Source organism: Neovison vison, chromosome 8 (genome assembly GCF_020171115.1).
Source record: "Neovison vison isolate M4711 chromosome 8, ASM_NN_V1, whole genome shotgun sequence".
NCBI lineage: Eukaryota > Metazoa > Chordata > Mammalia > Carnivora > Mustelidae > Neogale > Neogale vison.
In genome coordinates, this window is record NC_058098.1 from 29,137,307 (window position 1) to 29,158,453 (window position 21,147).

The window sequence follows — 21,147 nt, forward strand, 5'->3', positions numbered from 1 at the left end:
CTTAATGCCTCTAGAGTTGACTTGAAATGAGTGCCTGAAAAGAGTGAGCGACCCGGGGCCTGGTAAGCAGTTTCTTTTTCTTCTTCTTCCTCCACCTGATTTGTAACTTTGAATTTGCAACTTTGAATGTCTTCCAAGAGGATATATGTCACTTTGTAAAACAGCCATTTGTTATGCTCACTTCTTACTACATGGGTCAAAAATCTGGGCTAGATAAAACAGTGGTTTGTTTCTGCTCCACAATATTTGGGATAGCAGCTGGGGGCCGAAATCATCTGAAGGACTGACAGCTCACAAGTCTGGCAGCTGAAGCTGGTTGTTGACTAGAACCTTCCCTGGGACTGTTGGCCAGGACACCTACAACTCAGAGCTCAACATGGCGGCCAGGTTCTAAGGGCAGCATCCCAAGAGAGCCAGGCAGAGCTGTACTGCCTTCTAGGTTACTAGCTCTGGAAGTCACCCAGGGCCTCTCAATACCTGCCACATTCCATTGGTCAGGGCAGTCCCACCCCGTTTCACTACCATCTCTTGGTAGGGGAGAGGGGAGGCTCTGGAAGAGTGTATAGAACTGGTAATGTGGCCAGTTTTTGGAATCACAGATAGGCAAGCCCATCAGAATCTCAGAATCAGCAGGCCTCCAGGGAGAGGAAGAGAGATCCCAATCCCAAGCTCATTGTTTGGGGCTCTTTTCCTCCCCAACCTTGATTTTATAGTTTCCCACTGCCCTGGCAGCTCTTTGATGCCTTTCAAAAATGTTATCTCCTGGGGTGCCTGGGTGGCTCAGTGGGTTAAGCCTCTGCCTTCAGCTCAGATCATGATCCCAGCATTCTGAGATCGAGCCCCGCTTTGGGCTCTCTGCTCAGCAGGGAGCCTGCTTCCCCCTCTTTCTGCCTCCTCTCTGCCTACTTGTGATCTCTGTCTATCAAATAAATAAATAAAATCTTTTAAAAAAACGTTATCTCCAGTTTTTCTAGCTGTTCTCAGTGAAAAACGGTTGGGACTATACAAGCCAATGTGCCCTCTCTGGAAAGGGGGCCCTGAGCACTGCTTTGAGAATGTACACAATAAAAAAGTCTGGACCCCCAAAGTCACATGCCCCATATATGCTCCTGGAATGTGCAAACATTAAGCACTGGACATAGGAAGCTTTAGAAATACTTGAGAAAAAACAATGATGACATACAAATAAAGTGATTCCAACTTCATAAAAAGTGTTTATGCAGGTGGAGAAGCACCAGAGTGGTCCAATGAGAGAGTTGTCTAAAAATTACAGGCAATTTGGTATGCTTTTTTGCAAAATTAAACCCTGCTCCCCCTCCCCCAGCATTGTATCACAAAAACTTTCAGACATACAGCTAACTTTAAAGAATTATACAGTGAAAACCACCTGTATACCCACCGCCTGGATTCTGCCATTAGCATTATACTATCACACATCTCTCCATCCCTCTATCCATCTTACTTATCCACCTTATATTTGATGCACTTCAAACTAAGCCGCAGTCCTTAATACACTTCCCTCTAAATACTTCAGAATTTCAGTTTTTTTTTAAAGATTTTATTTATTTATTTGACAGAGATCACAAGAAGGCAGAGAGAGAGAGAGAAGGAAACAGGCTCCGGAGCAGGGAGCCCGATTCGGGACTCTATCCCAGGACCCTGGAATCATGACCTGCGCCAAAGGCAGAGGTTTTAACCCACTGAGCCACCCAGGTGCCCAATACTTCAGAATTTCAGTGACTAAAGCCTAGGACAAGGATTTTGGGAACCTTTCTTCTAGTTTAGGATAGCAATAGAAGCCCGGGAGTGAGATTCAGTCAAAGGTCTTCTCGAGATAAGGGGCCTTCAATCTTTTAGGTAAAAAGCTCCAGCAAAGGACCCTGGAAAGGAGAACAGCAGCCTGGGAAGGCACTTGGCTCTCATTTACTCCAATATTCTATCTTGTTGCCTTGCTTTATTTTCATTACAGCATTTAGGAAATTTTCTTTTCCCTGGTTTGTTTATTGTCTGTCTCCCATCCAGAATGTAAATTCCTGAGAGCAGAGACCTTTTCTGTCTTATTCCCTGCCGCGTCCAGCACATGGTTTTTGCTCCGTATTTGTTGAGTGAGTGATTCATTGTTCCATTTACTGGGTGGAGAAGGGGGGCCCAGAGAGGGGAAGTGATTTACCTGAGGAAACAGAGGAGTCCTTTACCCCCATTGTCCAGCTTTTCTTTAGTCCAGTCCTTTTCTCACGAACCCTGGGACTCCTTGGGGCACCTGTGGCGTGGCTCACAATTGTCTGCCTGTAGGTATAAGCTCCAGTGAGTTGGACCTACAGCAGGACTGGGAGCAGAGCTTCAGCCTCCCACATGGGTGCACCTGAGTATGGAAAGCCTCCCCTCCCTCTCTCAGTCCTTCTCTTATTCTGTGCTCTTTGAAGACAGCCCTTTGCCCTGTGGTGATGGGGCAAAAGCATGGAAACCCTGGGCATCAGGTGGGGTGGGGAGGCTAGGCACCTGTCCACAAGTGGGCAGATGAAGACAAGACTTTATTCTCTCCCACTGGAAGTGGTCGGTGTGGTAACCGAGCTGAACTCTCCTTCCCATAGTCTCCAGGATCAGGTACCCAAGACCCTGCCTCTCCTAGGGTCTCCTTACCACACACCACAAATGCTCTGACCACAGTCCTGCTGTCTCATGAAGAGAAGGAACTTCATTTCCTGAGAATGGGTTACTTGCCAAGCTGTATGTGGTTATAATTCTCAGTCCAGAGGCTGGGAAGTTCCAGGAAGGGTGGCAGGGGGAGGTTCAGGTCACCCAGCCAATGTCAGGGCTTGAACCCCAGGGCTCTCTGACTTGGAAAACCTGCAGTGTTTTCCCAAGTGTGGCCACATCGTGTGTGTGTGTGTGTGTGTGTGTGCACGCGCACATGTGCACGCAGGGGGGTGGAGGGAGGGTATCCTTCAGATGATCTTGAGGGTGAACACTTTTTATTTTATTATTATTTCTTAAGCAAACTCTACCCCTAGCATGGGGCTCAAACTCACCACCCTGAGATCAGGTGTCCTATGCTCTACCCACTGAGCCAGCCATGCCCCAACACTTTCTATTTTAATAGTTATTTTCATATATGTTAGAACATATAAGTAGCATATCAAACCTTTTTATGGTAATATAAAAGAAACTATAAAGAAAGAAATCAACCAAAAGAAGCATACTAAGAGTTAATAGGGCAGATGTAGAGAATGCAAAACTAAGCTGGTGGGGTTTGGTCTTAAGATGGCAGTGCTACCCTTAGGTACCCAGATACCTCCTGCACATACAGTCATTATTTTCCAGGGTTTCTAAACGCTTTGAATTCAGGCTTTTCCGTTTTACTTTTGGTGAGCAGACAGATTGAGTTGGTACTTCCTGGGAAAGGTGTGGGAGCACCTGCCCTCATTGGCTGCCCTTGGGATCTAACAAGAGACTGGGCATGTGGCCTCTGGGCCTTTGGGCTAGAGCGTTTATCCGGCAGAGGCGTCTAGGGCTTGGCTATTTCGTGACCCATCCGGTGCTGCTGAGACCAAGAGACAAGTCCAGCTACAGAAGGAACTTCCCTGCCCGGGAGAGGCCAGCCTGAGGGAGGCCCACCGCTGCCTGTATTTCCAGGCTTTGGCCCGGGTCAGCACGCACTCATTCCACAAATGAGAAGGGAGAGTGCATAAATTGACGCCCCACCTGCAGGAGGTGATGGGCACTCGAGGTGACAGGGGCACCAACCCCGAGGAAATAGTTGCCGATGTGGGCTGTTTATGCACCAAAATGTATCCCCCCCCGCACCCCTTGTCACGAAGAAGAGTTACCGCCGGCCACAGACCACCCCCCCCCCCCGGCGTGACATCCACCGCAGGCGGCGCGGACTCTGCGTCTTGGATTAAGGGTCCCCCAGCAAGCTCTGCTTGCACACTGCTGTGCAATCTGTCTCCAGCCTGCACCCCCGACCACTCGCCCTGAGCGGGGCCTGCAGTGTCCGAGGGACCTCGTGTGGGAACCACAACCAGGAGAGTGTGTCACCCGCCAGGCACCACGGCCGGGGTAACCGGTCTTCGTCTTCGGCAGCGGAGGCCCAAGTCCGGCAGCTGCCAGACGGACCGACGCATAGCTTTGGGGCACCACACGTGGGGCAGGGAGCCCTGGGGAAGAGGTCCGCTCGCAACCCCGACCCCGGGGGCGGAACGCATCTCAGGTCCTCTCCGCCCTTTAAACCTCCCCTCCTCCCCGTCCTATCGCAAATAATACCCCCACCGCAGAGAACCGTGTGTCGTATTTGCTCGGCTCTGTGGCCAGTCAGGCCCCCGGTAAGCGCATCTAGAAAAGCGGGAGAGATTTCCCTGGGGCTTGGGTGGGGATGGCGTGAGCAGACTTGATGTAAGACGACACCCACGGCGCCAGGTCCATTCTAGGGACTTAGCAGGTCCCTCTCCCCAAGAGAGCCTACGTCCTTTGAATATCTTGCGGCAATTGGGGGGCGGGGAGTCGGAATGGAATACATTTGGAGAGAGGGGTGGAAAGGCAGCTTTTGAGTTCCAGGCCGTCCTGGTCTCTGGACATGGCTGTAATTTGTATTTGGCCTCAGTTTCCTCATCTGTAAACTGGGAAGAAAGCCTACGTCCAGGCGACTAGGACTTTAGAAAGGCGGATGGCGGTGGTGCACGGGCGGTCAGTGCACCCGGGTTCCGGCTTCCCCAAGGTTCCCACGGCTGCGGGGCGCAAGCACACCTTCCAGGCGGCGCAGGAGTCAACGAGACCGTGAGACCCGGCTCCGCCGCCCACGCGAGCGTGCGAAAGAGACCTCGGAGGCACGCAAGGGCGGGGCCCGCGAGGGCCGGGAGACTCCCTTTCGGTGTGGGCCAACCAGCGCCCGTCTCTGAACGGCCAATGAGGACGCACCTTACAGCCAAGGCCGGGTCGGGAGCGAGGCTGCGGCGAGTGCGGCGCTGACAGAGACGCGCGCGCCAGCTCCTCGGAACCCGGGCTGCGGCCGCCATCACCGCCGCCCGCCCAGTCGCCCCTCAGCCGCTTCCCCTCGCCATGGAGGCGAGGCCGCCGCCGCCGCCGCGGAGCTCCGAGCCGCGGGCCGGGCGGCGGCCCTGAGGGCTTGTGGCGGGCCGAGACGCCGCCGCGGAGTCGAGGCGGAGTCGCCGTCCTCGTTCCCAGCGGTCCCGCCCAGCGCCGGACTCGGTGAGTGCTCGTGGCCGCCGTCGCCGCCCCGGTGGGCTCCGTAAGGGGGGGCGGCTCCCGAGCGCGGGTGGCAGGGGTCGCCGGCCGGAGCGCCAGGCAGTCTTTTCCGGGCACAACCCATCAGGCGGCTCCAGTCGGACCCCGCGTCCTTGCGCTGTCCGTAGGGGGTGGGGGGATCCCCGGAAACGTGCCGGACAGGGCGCCGACCCCTCTCGACCGCCCGGGAACTTTGCGTGCGTCCTCCTGGGGTCAGGGCAGGGCACTGCCATAGTTCATTCTGCAAGAAGAAACTTGGAACAGTGAGAACAGAATTTGCTCAGGTCCATTTAATGGGAAGAAAGAGGGAAACTCCTGGCATGAGAAAATTTGTTCTTGCGGAGACCAACTTTTCTTTCCCTTAACCCCCGCTGGCCTCTGTCCCAGGCCCCTCTTTTCCGCCCACTCCCAACTGTCGAGGTTGCTTAAGAAGGGAAATAGGGGCTCACAGCTGCCCAGAATTCAAAATGAGCCAGTTGGGAATGCAGAGCCCCTTACTTTTCATTTTTGGTAAATAAAATAAAGAATACTGTTTTTTGGAAAATCGGTTACTAATTGTATTTCCTGAAGATACAAATAGTAATGGCAGAGTTGAGGGTTTTGTTGTGTTTTTTTGTTTGTTTGTGGTTTTTTTCTTTTCTTTATTCTTTTTTTTTTTTTTTTTTTGAGATCAGTGATGATGTTTGTAAGACTGGAAAAGAGGAATGTTCAAAACCTCCCCAGGCGAGGTAAATGCCTTCAGAAACCTTTACCCAGGGTGGGAATTCCTGCTCTAGAACCAGTCACATCTCCCAGGAGATGTGTTCATTTGCCACCTGCTTGCTGTTAAAGCAGCCTAGAACCAGAAGATGGTGGGCGAGGAGAGAACTGAGGGTGGAAGATGGGCGAACATCTTCCTGCCTGGCCACTCCTTCAAGAAACACAGATTTGATGGTGTCACTTGTTTACTTAAAAACTGCTTGCTCTCCTTTTCCCGTGGGATGAATGAAGCCCAGAATGTCTTATCAAGTCATACAAGGCCCTGGATGGTCTTGCCTTAATTTACTCGTAGCTCAATCCTTTCATTCTCCTTTCCCTCATCTCCAGCCATTCGGAGTTGTTTGCCTCTTCACATGTTTGGATGCCTTTGCGTGTGTGATTCTCTTTCCTCCCCCACCCTTATCGGTCAAGCTCTACCTCTCTTTAAAGAGATTCTGATCTGGGAAGATTCTTGAGGCCAGGAGCCGTGTCTTATTTACCTTTCCATCTCCATGCTAAGAGGATTCTTCCTCTCTGTTGTCTTTTAAGTCCTATCCCATCTCTTGCCTTGTATGTCTCTTCTCTGTTTACTTCAAGGTACCCACTTGCTGAGATAATCTTTTCTTGAGTGTTTCCTGAAGGCCTGCTTAGAGACTTTGGCACATCTTGGACATTTAGTATCTCAGATTACCCATCTCCCGGTGTCCATCTCACCCAGTCCCCGTAAATAGTCAGCAGGCAGGAACTGACAGGTCTCTTGTTATGATGGTCTCCAGTCCACTTGACTGTCTCTGAAAGCCTCAAAGCCCTATGATCTCTTTTCACCTCTCTGTCTGCCCCAAGTGGCATGGCTAATATATGCATTCTAAGGTATGTGGGATCCAGGAGGTTGTTCACTGGGTACCTTTTAGCCACTTGTTTACCATCTGGATGAAATTCAGAACAAGAAAAGCCAATCATCTGATTTCTGTAAAAGTGTTCATGTGCCTTCTATTTGCCAGGCGAAGTGCTTGGGATACAAAATAAGAGCAAGGAATCTTTATCTTTTAGGAGCTCACGTCTTATGCAGGACAGGTAGATACAAATACCTCACAAGTGCTGTGAGAATGTAATAATGATAATAACTATTGTCTTTTATTTGCCTTGTGAGAAACTATGTAATAAATTCATTCCATGAATTACCTCATTAATCCTTTCAGCCGTCAAGTAGGGGCTTTTTCTTATTTGACAAGGGCGGAAACTGAGGCCATATAGGGAACACATAAGGGAATAGTCAGGATTTAAATCTTGGCAGTGTAGTTCCAGAATATGTGAGGCTGTATAGAGAGCATTTCTTTCCTGGGAGGGGGCCTTTGGTTCATAGAGTTTGGTGTGGTAGACAGGGTATGGGAAAGAAGGAGCAGCACATGAGGTCGTGGAGGTGGAAGGAGTCCATTGTCCTTGGGGAACAGGGAGAGGTTAAAACAACTGGATTGGGTAGAGGAGAGAAGGGTGGGAGAAGAGATTAGGGTGAGCTTGCAGGACTGTATGTGCTGTTTTCGAGTTTGGGCAATGGAGAACCACTGGAGGATTTTAAAGACTGTCAGGGACCCTGGGCTGGCTAGGCTTTCAAAGGGTCATTTAGGGAAGTGTGGGGCCAGAAGCCGATGCCCCTGCAATTTGGAGGCATTGCTCAGGTGCCACTTAGGTGTAATCGTAGTGTCTTAGACTCAGATGGAGGCCTAGAGAGAATCCCCAGTTTCAGGAAAAGATAAATACATGTGAGAAAACACTCCAGCAGAAGAGAAGAGGGAAAAAAAGAAAGGAAAACACTCCAGCAGTATAAAAGGGAACATAGAGGAAAATAAATCTCCTTCCTTCCCTGAGCTTTCCAGAGATGACTGGAGTTTCCAGTTTCTGTGGCATTACATAGACACTGTTTTTATAAACATGTGTCTACCTATCCATATCCCTCCCCGCCATGGTACATACCAGTCACACCTTTTTCCTTTTTAACGTATTTAGGAAATCATTCCATGTTAGTAGATATAAAGCTGTTCATTCTTTCTGTTGACATTTTTTACTTTTTTCATTGTGTGGTTGCACCATAATTTGTAACTAGTCTCAGGTTAAGCCACATTTAAGTTTCCAGGTTTTTCTATTACAGTGTTACAGTGGATCTTTTTGTACATAGTACTTTGTAAGGAGCTCATGTGTAAAGTTATCTGAACAATGTATTTCTAGAAGTGGAATTACTGGGTTAAAGGATGTATGTGCATTTAAAATTTTTAGACATATAGCCAAATCCCCACCCTTTCAGTGTGTTTGTACTAACTTAATCATTTTCCTCCCAGAAAGTGTGAATCGGACTCAGTGGATCTTCATAAGAGTGTACATCACGATTACCTGGGATGCTTTTCCAGATACCATATGCCTACTTTTCCCTCCCCTAATCTCCCGTATGGTTTTAACATTTCTCTCAGTTTACAGAGAGACATTGAGGTTCAGAAGGATAAGTGACTTGTGTGACTTGTTAAAGTGGGTGGTGGTTGTTTTTTAAGCAGTTCTGATATTTGTATTTGCCTTTCATTGGAGGCACTCAGTCGATTTGTAAACATTGTTGCATTATTTTTCTCCACCTTCATGTGGAAAAAGTGAGATGCAGGTGAAGTTCGAATTTGAGTTACAAGCAGGAAGTTGGCCAAATACAGATCTTGTCTTTATACTTTTCGTGCAGTAACTAATAAATGTTCCCAAATACCAGAGCTGAAGAAATGTCTTTTTTGTGAGTCTGAGTACAACAAAAATAGCACTGTATAACACTAACTTAATAAAGCTCAGCAGCAAACCCGTAAATAACCCAACATTAAAATTTGTTTTATTTTTACTGATTTATTTTGTGAAAAGATTTATTTATTTATTTATTTATTTAAGAGAAAGAATACAAGCACATGAGCCAGAGAGGCAGAGGGAGAGAGAATCTCAAGCAGACTCCATGTTGAGTGTGGACTCTGACCTAGGGTTCTATCTCATGACCCTGAAATCATGACCTGAGCCAAAACCAAGAGTCAGACGCTTAACCAATGAGCCACCCATGTGCCCCAGAATTTGTTTTACTATATTCTCTATAGGGACACCAGACTGGCTCTGTCAGTAGAACATGCAGTTCTTGATCTTGGGGTCATGAGTTCAAGCCCCATGTTGGGTATAGAGTTTACTGAAAATAAAATATACATATGTCTATATGTATTCTTTATAGAAAAGAGAATTTACTAAATGTAAAACTATATTTGCTTTTTTTAAAAAAATTAATTAATTAATTATTTGACAGACAGATTTGACAAGTAGGCAGAGAGGCAGGCAGAGAGAGAGAGGGGGAAGCAGGCTCCCTGCAGAGCAGAGAGCCCGATGCGGGGCTCCATCCCAGGACCCTGAGATCAAGACCTGAGCCGAAGGCAGAGGCTTTAACCCACTGAGCCACCCAGGCGCCCCATATTTGCTTTTATAAAAAAGTTTTAATTCCAGTTGACATGCAGTGTTATATTAGTTTCAGGTGTACAGTATAATGATTCAACACTTGCGTACATCACTTGGTGCCCCTCACAGGTGCACCCCTTAATCCATATCACCTATTTAGCTTGTACCCCTGCCTGAACTATATTTATTTATTTATTTATTTTTAAGTAGACTCTACATCTAGGGTGGGGCTTGAACTCACAGACCTTGAGATTGAGAGTTACATGCTCTACTGACAGAGCCAGCCAGGTGCTCCTATATTTACTTTAAATTCACATCCATTTGTGTCAGTATGCAGGCATAGCTTTTTTTTAATATCTGTAATCAGTATATATAAAATATGATTGTTGTATTCTTTTTTTTTTTGATTGTTGTATTCTTAAATAGCATAAAATGTTTTGTATTTACTCATTTATGTATCTAATTTAAATCACAGAATAGTAATCTGTACGTGGATAACTAGTTTGTACAATATTTTAAATTTTTTCCTTTATTTTATCCTTTTTACTATCCTACTTTTTTCTTAAGATTTATATATTTGAGAGTGAGCATGTTCTGGCATGAGCAGGGAGGGGAAAGGGGCAGAGGGAAAGGGAGAGAGATAATCTCAAGCAGCCTCCATGCCCAGCATGTTAGTCTGACCCAGGGCTCAATCCCTGAACTCGTGAGGTCATGATCTGAGCTGAAACCAAGAGTCAGGCGCTTCTGACTGACCCACCCAAGTGCCCTCCTCACCCCAAATAAAATCTTTTTTTAAAAAAAAAAAAAAAAAAAAAAAAGGTACTGAGGTACCAGGGTTGGGGGATCGAGCCCTGTGTCAGGCTCCCATGCTGGGCATGAAGGCTGCTTAAGATTCTCTCCCACTGTACACCCACCTCCCCCAACCCCCTGCCTTAAAAAAATAAATAATCTTAAGAAAAAAAGGATTATATTTTTAAGTAATCTCTGCACCCTCTGTGGGGCTTGAACTCAGAACCCTGAGATCAAGCAAGGCTCTACTGACTGAGCTATCTAGTTGTACCATAAATGATACTTTTAAGCACCCTTGTTTAAATACTTCTTTTGGATTATTTTCTTGGACTTGCCCCTAAAATGGGTTCACTGAGTCAGATTACAGTTTTGGTGCCAAATTACTATCTGGAAAGGTTGAACTAATTATAACACCATCAACAATTTATGTGGCCCTGTTTCTTGACAGTTCAGTCAATACTGTTACAAACACAACCTAATATTTGATTTTATTAATTCACCAATAATATAATGGTACTTTGAATTAGGTTTAATTTGTAGTATCCAAGAATTATGTATCTAAAGGCAACTTGTTTTTGAAGAAAAACATGGTTAATAGATCAGAAATGTTGTGGAAATTTAGAATAAGATCATATTGATATGAAACACAGGATTAGATAGATGCTCTTCACCTGAAAATAGTAGACATTGTGCCAGGAGTTGGGAGTATCCCAGAGTAACATGGATGTGATGTCTGTCCTTTACCCACTTGTGGGCTAATGCGAGAGAGGTTCAATATTAGACAATACTTCTGAATGCCCTGAGCTGGGAAGGGGTTTGGTACCTTAGGTCATTGCTTCTCTAATTTGAATGTTCACATGAACCATCTGGAGACTTTGTTAAAATGCCAAGTCCAGATTCAGTATGTCTGGGCTGGGTCCTGGGTTTCTTCATTATTGACCAGTTCCCTGATGGATCGCAGTTGGAATAACAAGGCCCAGTTGAGACCTTGGTGAGTAAGAGGGGTAGTTCTTCACACTGGCTGCACTTTAGATTCAGCTGGAGAACTTAAAAAATCAGGGATGCAAATACTCCACCCCCAGGTATTTTGATTTAATTTTTCTAGGGTGGGACCTAAGAATGTATAAATATTTTTAAGTTCCCACGTGTTTCTCATATGCATCCAGGGTTGGAGAACCACTGGACTAGAGAGCGGCAGGAGCCAGAGTTGAGGGCCCTTATATAACATGCAGGGATTTTGGACTTTATCCTAAAGGCAGAGCTAAGCCATTATAGGATGGTAAGGAGGAGAGTGAATTGATCTATTCACTTGCAGTTGTGAGAAGTTCACTGTGCCTGCAATCTAGAGTGGTAGTTTTCAAAGTGAGGTAGATAAGATGACTCACTGGGATGCTGGGAGACATTTTAGAGCTTTTTATTATTTTATCTAAAAAATGGTAAAACATTAAATTTAGAGATTGTCACTGCCATCTTCTTGGGTCTGTAAGTCAGTGTTACTATGTTATCTATAGAATTTTGGGTGTCCTGAAGGAAGAGAAGGGAGTTCTGCAGTGAGCAAGCACAGCCATAATCATACTTTTCCTTTCCCGGTATTGCAACTTTGGTACAGCTTATATTACCTAGGGTTTTTGTTTGTTTGTTTTGTTTTGTTAAACTAACCTTCACAAAATGGACAAGTGGCTTAAAACAATTTCTGCCAAGAAACCAGTGACTGAAGAAAATCCTAATAATGCAAGCAGAAACAATGGTAGAGCTGAGCCTTGTTCAACTCCAATTACAAACTGTTGCTGAGCTATTAAATCAGTTTGAATAATTCTGCTTTTATTACATTAGAAAGTATCAGGAAGCTTATTTGAAACGTACATTCACATCCTCTGTTGTTAATAGGTATCTTATTTTAAGAGTGTGTAGAACCTTGTGATATAAAATAATAAAAAACAAGGCTGTCATTAGTACCAGGACATTTGAGAACTAAGTGTATGGAGCGTAAAGTGAACATCTGTGTTTTTCTCTGTCCAGTGATGTTTAAAGTCATAGGCTATTCAGTCATATGCTATACAGTACGAACCTAGTGATTAAAATATGTATTTTGAGCTTTTTTGCTCTGATGAAAGACAGAAAGGCACATATCATTGACAGGTTCTTCCTATTGTACCCCATCCCATAAAAGGCTTGCTTTAAGAAAGACTACAAAACAATGTCAAGAAGGCAAAATGCATTCCTTTTTTTCAGCAAATACTCTTCTATGATGGATAGAAAATATTGCTGAAGAGTTGAACAATATTGGGACAAATTTTGCAGTGTGTGAGGTTTGCTATATACATAGTTTTAAAAATATAGAAGCTCCTATCATGTCTTAGTATTTGCTAGATTTTCTTTTAATAACTAAATCCCCCCCCCCCCAAATTATATCTTTTGTGAGCTACTGGAGGAAGGTGGTACTGGGGAAGACATATTCTTAGTACTAAATGACTGCCTTAATAACATTGCTATGTGGAATTATTGTCTAAAGATTTTGTTTATTTGACAGAGAGAGAGATCACAAGTAGGCAGAGAGGCAGGCAGAGAGAAGAGGAAGCAGGCTCCCTGCTGAGCAGAAAGCCCTATGTGGGGCTCCATCCCAGGACCTTGAAATCATGACCTGACCCGAAGGCAGAGGCTTAACCCACTGAGCCACCCAGGCGCCCCAGAATAATTGTCTAAATATAAACTACTGCCGTTGCTTTGACTGAATAAAAGGAGGAAATTCATTCACTGCCACTTAATGGATTATTGAGGCAGGTTATCATATGTTGGCTATCTTGTAATAAAATTGACCTTATGCATTTTTAAAAAAGATTTTATTTATTTATTTGACAGAGAGAGACCACAAATAGGCAGAGAGAGGGGGAAGCAGTCTCCCCTCCCTGATCCCAGAACCCTGACTGAGATCATGACCTGAGCCAAAGGCAGAGGCTTAACCCACTGAGCCACCCAGGCGCCCGTGCATTTTTCTTTTCCAAAAATTGGACTTTTTCTGTGTGTGCTACTTGGCAAATATTATTTGAAAAATTAATATCCTTAATCTGTCTCTTGAAGTAAAGTTGTTATTTTAACAGTGACTCAAAAGTAACCCCTTTTTTTCTTATAAAGAAATGTGGTATGCAATAGCCTTTTCCTTGTAATAAAAAAAATAGCTTTATTGAAATATAATTGATACACCATAAATTCACCGTTTTAGGGGCACCTGCGTGGCTCAATTGGTTAAGTGTCTGACTCTTTTGGCTCAGGTCATGACCTCGGTCATGAGATTGAGCCCCCCGCCCAACTTGTGTGAATGCGCTTGCTCTGTCTCACTCAAATGAATAAATCTGTAATTCACCCCTTGAAAATGTACAGTTCAGTGGTTTATAGTATGTTCTTGAAGTTGTGCAGTCATCACCACCATCTAATTTCAGAACATTTTCATTATCCCAAGAAGAAATTCTGTACCCATTAGCTTCGTTCCCCATTCAGCCCTTCCCCTAGCCTTGACAATCAGTTCTTTCTGTCTCTATGGATGTGCCTGTTCTGGACATGTCATATGAATGGAATTCTTCAGTATGTGGCATTTACTTAGCATACTGGTTTTGGGGTTCATGCATATTTTGGCATGTATCAGTACTTCATTGCTTTTTGTAGCTTAATAATGTTCCATTTTATGACTATACCAATTTTGTTATCCACTAATCAGTTAGTGAACATTTGTGTTGTTTCCACTTTTTGCCTATTATGATAGTGCTATCATGAACATGTACAAGTTTCCATGTGAACATGTTTTTGTTTCTCTTGGGTATATCCCTAGGAGTGGAATTGCTGGGTTAAATGATAGTAACTGTTTAATTTGTAGAGGAGCTGCCAAAACTGTTGTCTAAAGCAGCTGCACCATTTTACAGTTACCAGCAGCAAAGCACAAAGGTTCCAGTTTCTCCATATCATCAGCAACACTCGTTAACTCTTTTTAGTAGGCTCTACACCCAACATGGGGCTGGAACTCACAACCCCAAGATCAAGAGTTGTGCACTCCACTATCCGAGCCAGCCAAGTGTCCCTTCTGTCTTTTTCATTATAGCTCTTTTAGTGGGTATGAAGTGGTATCTCATTGTGGTTTTTTTTTTTTTTTCATTGTGGTTTTGATTTGCATTTCCCTGATGACTCATGATCTCATTGTTATTTTGTTATTTATATTTGTTATTTGTTATTATATTTGTTATTATTTGTTATTTATACCTATAAAAACTCTCGTAATTTCACACATGAAAAATTTGGAAACATAAATTTGTTACCTGATAAAAATCTCCAGATGTATTTCTACAGAAATTTCGAGTGACCTAATGATATAAAGGACCCAGACATTGATCATCAGTGATTGTTAAAGCTATTAGGGAACTCTAATAATTGAAGGATCAGACTGGCAATCTTTTCAATTATGTTATCTCCAAAGTGGATACAACTAAACCTTAAAACCTTATATTCCTTTAGTGTGGTAAGATAGGAAAAAATACACCACCATTCATGATATAACTCTCTCCCTTATAAAATCGAACCTGACTCTTAATTATTAACTTCTGTGTCTAACTGTGAGTTTACAGAATGTAATTAGAAAATCGTAATGGGAGAAAATCTACAGAAGAACCAACCCAGTTACTTCAAATAAATGCAAAAAAAAAAAAAAAGTAACAAAAAAAGGAGGAATTATTACATGGTAGAAAAGACTAGAGATTTATTCACTCAGTGTAATTAAGGCCTTGTTTAGATCCTGGTTTGCAGTCGGGGAAGTGGGGATGGAGAATGGGGAGGGGGATAGGTGGATGAGTATGAATTTTTTTTTTTTTTAAGATTTATTTATTTTAGAGAGAGAGTGTGTGTGCACCTGAGCACACAAGAGGAAGGAGAGAGAATCTCAGGGAGGCTCCATGATGCACGGAGCTTGATGAAGAGCTCTGTTTCATGACCCTGAGATCATGACCCAAGCCGAAACCAAGAGTCAGATGCTTAACCGATTGCACCACTCAGGCAGTCCAGGTAGATAAATATGATTTAAGCAATAGAAATGTTAATCAGTTTCCAGAACCCAGGCTTTTTAGGAGAGAAGATTATTAATGAATGAGTTTCTGTGTGTGGGAAGAACTTGAAACCTGGTTGTTCTGAATTGGTGTGAGGAGTTCTCAAACATTGATTGACAAATAGCTTAACCAGCAATTAGCTTTCAAACATTGGTTGAGCGGTGGCTTAATATAATACTGTAAATACATTAATGCTACCCATTAATAAAGAGAATGTCTTCAATTGATGTATCAGCACTACTGTTACCAGAGCAATGTGGAATAGTTCCAGGACTTCAGCTGTTCTAAAAGGAACTGGGGGAGGGGTGGCAGAGCTTTTACAGGGGTGCTTCTGTTCTCTTGGTGGTCGTTTCCATGTCTCCAGTGATACGAATCCTCTACCACCTTTCAGGGAGTGAGGCCAGTCCCTCATTCAGTGCCTCTGCCTGCTTTCTTTGTGCTCTCCACTGCTCCTAACTGCCCGTCAAAACCTGCTTATATGTTAACAGAGGCTAAATTCGCAGTGACTTCCAGCTGGTGTTTCTCTCTTTTCTCAGTCTGGGGTGCTAGCCTGCCCACGGTTTTGCTACTAGTTGATAGAAGTCAAAGAAGATTCTTTTTCTTCTTGTAGTTCGTACCCAGTTAGCAATAGTGCTGTTGGCAGCAGTTGTGAACCTCTAAGGCAGTGATTTTCAATAGTGGCTGTCTATGGTGGAGAGGAGGCAAGTTTGAAAAAGCATTTTTTTTTATTTTTTTAAAAGATTTTATTTATTTATTTGACAGAGAGAAATCACAAGTAGGCAGAGAGGCAGGCAGAGAGAGAGAGGGGGAAGCAGGCTCCCTGCTGAGCAGAGAGCCCGATGCGGGACTCGATCCCAGGACTCTGAGATCATGACCTGAGCCGAAGGCAGCGGCTTAACCCACTGAGCCACCCAGGCGCCCAGAAAAAGCATTTTTGAAAAAAGAAAAAACCTGGTTTTATATTTTTCAGTCAGTATATTTTTAAGTTTGGCTTCATTTAAAATCATGTATGCATTTGAATAATTAATACATGTCAAAATATTCCAGTATTTTTATTGTGTGTTAAAAGTATACAATAAAAGGTAACGCTTCCCCATCTTTCAAGTTCCCCTTTCCAGAGGCATCCCCAAGTACTATGAAACTTGTGAAACCCTCCAGAAATAGTACACACCCATAAAATGTTTTTTTTAAAGATTTATGTATTTTTTTATTTTATTATTATTTTTTAAAGATTTTATTTATTTATTTGAGAGAGAATGAGTGAGAGAGAGCATGAGAGAGGAGAAGGTCAGAGGGAAAAGCAGACTCCCCAAGGAGCTGGGAGCCCAATGTGGGACGAGATCCTGGAAGTCCGGGATCATGACCTGAGCTGAAGGCAGTCGCTCAACCAACTGAGCCACGCAGGCGCCCTTATGTATTTATTGTAGAGAGAGAGTGTGCATGCCAGTGTGGAGGTAAGGAGGGAGAGGGAGAATCCTTAAGCATACCCCCCACTGATCTTGGAGCCCGACATTGGGTTTGATCCTGGGACCCTGAGATCATCACCAGAGCTGAAATCAAGGGTTAGACACTTAACCAACTGAACCACCCAGGTGGCCCCACACTTCTTCTTTTTAAAGATTTAATTCTTGGAGAGAGGGTGAGAGAAAGAAAGAACATAAACAGGGGGAAGGACAGAGGGAGGGGGAAAGAATCATTTTTATTAAAAAAATAGATTTTATTTACTTGCCAAAGAGAGAGAGAAAGCACAAGCAGGGGAAGTGGCAGGCAGAGGGAGAAGCAGGCTCACTGCTGAGCAAGGAGCCTGACACTGGACTCGATCGCAGGATGTTGGGATCATGACCCAAGCCAAAGGCAGGAGCCCAACCAACTGAACTACCCAGGTGTGGAAAGAATCTTAAGCGGACTCCACACTGAGTGATAAGCTGTCTTGGTGCCTGCTCTCATGACCCTGAGATCATGACCTGAGCTGAAACTGAATTCTATGCTTAACTGACTGAGCCACCCAGGTGTCATTAAGTTTGACAATTCAGCTAACATTAAAGGAGAGTATGAGGGGCTCCTGGGTGGCTCAGTGGGTTAAAGCCTCTGCCTTCGGCTCAGGTCATGATCCCAGAGTCCTGGGATCGAGCCCCGCGTGGGGCTCTCTGCTCTGTGGGGAGCCTGCTAACTCCTCTCTCTCTCTCTCTGCCTGCCTCTCTGCCTACTTGTGATCTCTGTCTGTCAAATAAATAAATAAAATCTTTAAAAAAAAAAACGGAGAGTATGAGCATTTTATGTTCATGAAGAGGGTGTTAGATCAGATTGGGATGTGCTGTTCTTATCTTTGGGTAAGGGGTGGTGGGGGTTATGTGGAGTTCAGTTGTTTCTCCAGTGTTAGTGGGAGAGATTGTTTAATAATTTTTCAGTTGCATGTAGTTTTCGAAGGTTCTATTTCGAAGGCTGTTGTAGAGCAAGTAGTAGTTAACAACAACTTACCTGTTTTTTAACATCTGAGTGGGGCTTTTGTACACAGAAAGGACAACTTAAAATTACTTGGGTTTAAAGTAATATTCAGTTTATTTAAGTGCCAAATTAAAAATAAGTTTTCCATTAGTCTTGTTACTGTACTTGTAAGCATTATAATTTTTAAAAAAATTTTTACTTATTTGAGAGAGAAGGGGCCTAGGGAGGAGGACAAGCAAACTCCCCACTGAGCTGGGAGCCTGATGTGGGACTCCATCCTAGGACCTCGAGATTATGACTTGAGCTGAAGTCAGATGCTTAACCTACTGAGCCACCCAGGTACCCCATAAGCATTGTAATTTTTTTTTTTTGTCAGAGAGAGTGAGCACAGGCAGACAGAGTGGCAGGCAGAGGCAGAGGGAGAAGCAGGCTTCCCGCTGAGCAAGGAGCCCGATGTGGGACTCAATCCCAGGACGCTGGGATCATGACCTGAGCCGAAGGCAGCCGCTTAACCAACTGAGCCACCCAGGCATCCCAGCATTGTAATTTTTTATAGAAATAAGAGCAATAACTTGTACTCACTATTTAATTAATGTTAATTCAAGCTTAACAGATTAAATTCCTCCATATTCCTTTGTTAGTAAATTAAATTTCCTTAGATGTTTAAAATATATTTATACATTCAGTCTTTCAAGCACAACTAGGCCTTGATAGTTCAGAGTTACCATCTTAACAAGCAGAATCTCCTTAAGCACTTGAGCAGTACTGAGAAATTAAACTTACAAATTTAGTAAAGCAGACTCTCTTAAGACTTCCAGTGCTGGGGCACCTGGGTGGCTCAGTGGGTTAAAGCCTCTGCCTTTGGCTCAGGTCATGATCCCAGGGTCCTGGGATCGAGCCCTGCATTGGGCTCTCTGCTCAGCAGGGAGCCTGCTTCCTCCTCTCTCTCTGCCTGCCTCTCTGCCTACTTGGGATCTCTGTCTGTCAAATAAATAAATAAAATCTTAAAAAAAAAAAAAAAGACTTCCAGTGTTTGGGGTACCTGGGTGGATCAGTGGGTTAAGCCTCTGCCTTCGGCGTGGGTTATGATCTCAGGGTCCTGGGATTGAGCCCCACATCGGGCTCTCTGCTCAGCGGGGAGCCTGCTTCCCCCCATCTCTCTCTGTCTGCCTCTGCCTACTTGTGATCTCTTTCAAATACGTAAATAAAATCTTTAAAAAAAAAATGACTTCCATTGCTGGGTGGCTTAGTTAGTTAAGTGGCTGCCTTCCGCTCAGGTCATGATCCTGCATCAGGCTCCCTGCTCATTGGAGAGCCTGCTTCTCCCTCTCCCTCTGCCTGCCTCTCTGCCTACTGGTGCTCTATCTCTCTGTCAAATAAATAAATAAAATCTTAAAAAAAAAAAAAAAAAGAATCACCTCTAGTGATTTTCTTTAGCTGTATTGGAATTACCCATATGTAAGAACCACATATCCTAACTTAACCAAAAGTATTAGTACTGTGTGTTTGATACACCTCTTCTTGTTATTCATATCTTTTTCTTCCAGGGTTGTAATATCATTTACCCAATAAAGGAGGAAATGGGAAAATGTAGAAGGGATGGGAGAGGGAAGAGAGAGGGGGAAAAGAACTGCATAAATGTTAACTGTACATTTACTCTCTGAATTATCTTTCCAGGAGTTCTGTGACACAGTGTCCTGGTTTTTCTTTACCTCTCTTGCCACTCCTCAGTTCCCTTAGGCCCCCTTTTCTCTGATCACTCTTGGACTTCTAAGTATTTCCACCGTCAGCCTCTTGTGTTTCATCCTACGTAACCTTCCTGGAGGCATATGCCTATGCCCATGGTTTCAGCTTCCAGCTCCTTGCTAATTAGGAGAAAATTTGTCCTCTGCACAGACTGGATGATAACCAACAACCTACTACTAGTCATCTCCATTGGGCTGTTTCCTAGGCACCAACAGGCTCAGAACTGCCCCCATCTTCCCTTTAAATGTGTTATTTTTATATTCTCTATTTTGATGAGTGGCACAGCCAGTAGCCCAGACCAGAAACTTGGATGATGATGTTCATCCAGTTAGTGATGGATTCCTGTTGTACCTTCAGTATTCCTCAAATTTATCCAATGTCTTCCATCCCTTTTGTCCTTAGTCAGGTTTTTTCTTGCTTAAATGACTGCTTCAGGTTCTCTAGATGTCTACTCATTATTACTTCCTCGTTCCAGGTCATTTATCATTGCTGAGAAGGGTACTCTTTTTGACTTCCTTATCTAATCACAGCACTCTCCAGATTAAAATCTCTGGGAAAGATCCAAACTCCTTATCAGACCAAGCTTTTGCAGTTCAACCCCTCTTCGCCTTTTAATCTTACTTTTTCCTGTGCCCACTATGCTAAACTCCTTCATATCCTCTGCCTTCGGCTGGACTAACCATCTCCCTCTTTTATTATAACTCTTTATAGGAGGATCACTTCCTCTAGTGAGCATTACATTACAGTCTGAACAACTCTGATCTAGGCGTAAATCCTATGCTTCTTTCTGTTGAGTCATTTACCATGTTACGGGACAGTCTCTACATTTATATACATTTATATTGTATAATAATCCACATATTAGCATTAATTAGATTAATGTTCATAGAACAATGTTGGTGGTTCAAAATGTGTTGGAATTTGTGCCCTACCTTGAATTTGGCAGCAAGTGAATTCACTTAACCTCTTCACTAAGCCTAACCTTGCTCAGCATCTAAACCTGTCTTTATATTATTTCCTGCTTTTTCCTTTATTATTTCATCTTTTTATTTTGTAGGTTTTATTTTCTGATTTTAAAACTGGAAAATAGTTTTTTGTTTTTTTAAAGATTCTATCTATTTATTTGACAGACTGAGATCACAAGTAGGCAGAGAGGCAGGCAGAGAGTGGGGGCAGGCTCCCCTCTGAGCAGAGTCCAATGCCGGGGCTCAATTCCAGGACCCTGGGATCATGACCTGAGCCGAAGTCATAGGCTTTAACCCACTGAGCCACCAGGTGCCCTGAAAACTCAGAAGGTTTTTGAGTTGCCCCCCCCAATCCCTGTTATCTTTGGCATTTAGTCCGGGGATGCAAACTCAGATATGTTTTTGGAAGCCAGGCATGCGATGTGTATAAGAGAAGTAGATACACTGGGTCGTATACCACACTAGAGGTTCCATGGCCTATCTAAAGTGGTTCACATTCAATTTTTTTTTAACACACTGCTACTAGTTTGTGACTGTCACTCTAACTGCCAAAGAGTGTACGTATATGATTCAGTTTATCTTTCTCCTTGAAGTTGAATTCATTAAACAAAACCAACCGTACTATTATTTATTCTTCTAGGCCTAGCTGGTGTTATCACCTACTTAGTGAAGTTTCCTGAATT

General features: G+C 43.9%; 1 protein-coding gene across 3 annotated transcripts in view; it reads left to right on the forward strand.

Annotated features, from left to right (window-relative positions):
• The first annotated feature begins 5,067 nt into the window (after nt 1-5,067).
• PTPRA (protein tyrosine phosphatase receptor type A) overlaps nt 5,068-21,147 on the forward strand; it is a 151,858-nt gene continuing 135,778 nt past the window's right edge. For 2 of the 3 annotated variants that reach the window (XM_044263340.1, XM_044263341.1), the window contains exon 1: nt 5,069-5,205. The gene's annotated coding sequence lies outside the window, so the exon portion shown is untranslated. Of the gene's footprint in view, nt 5,206-21,147 lie in introns of all 3 variants that reach the window. The other variant, XM_044263342.1, reaches the window with a different exon arrangement.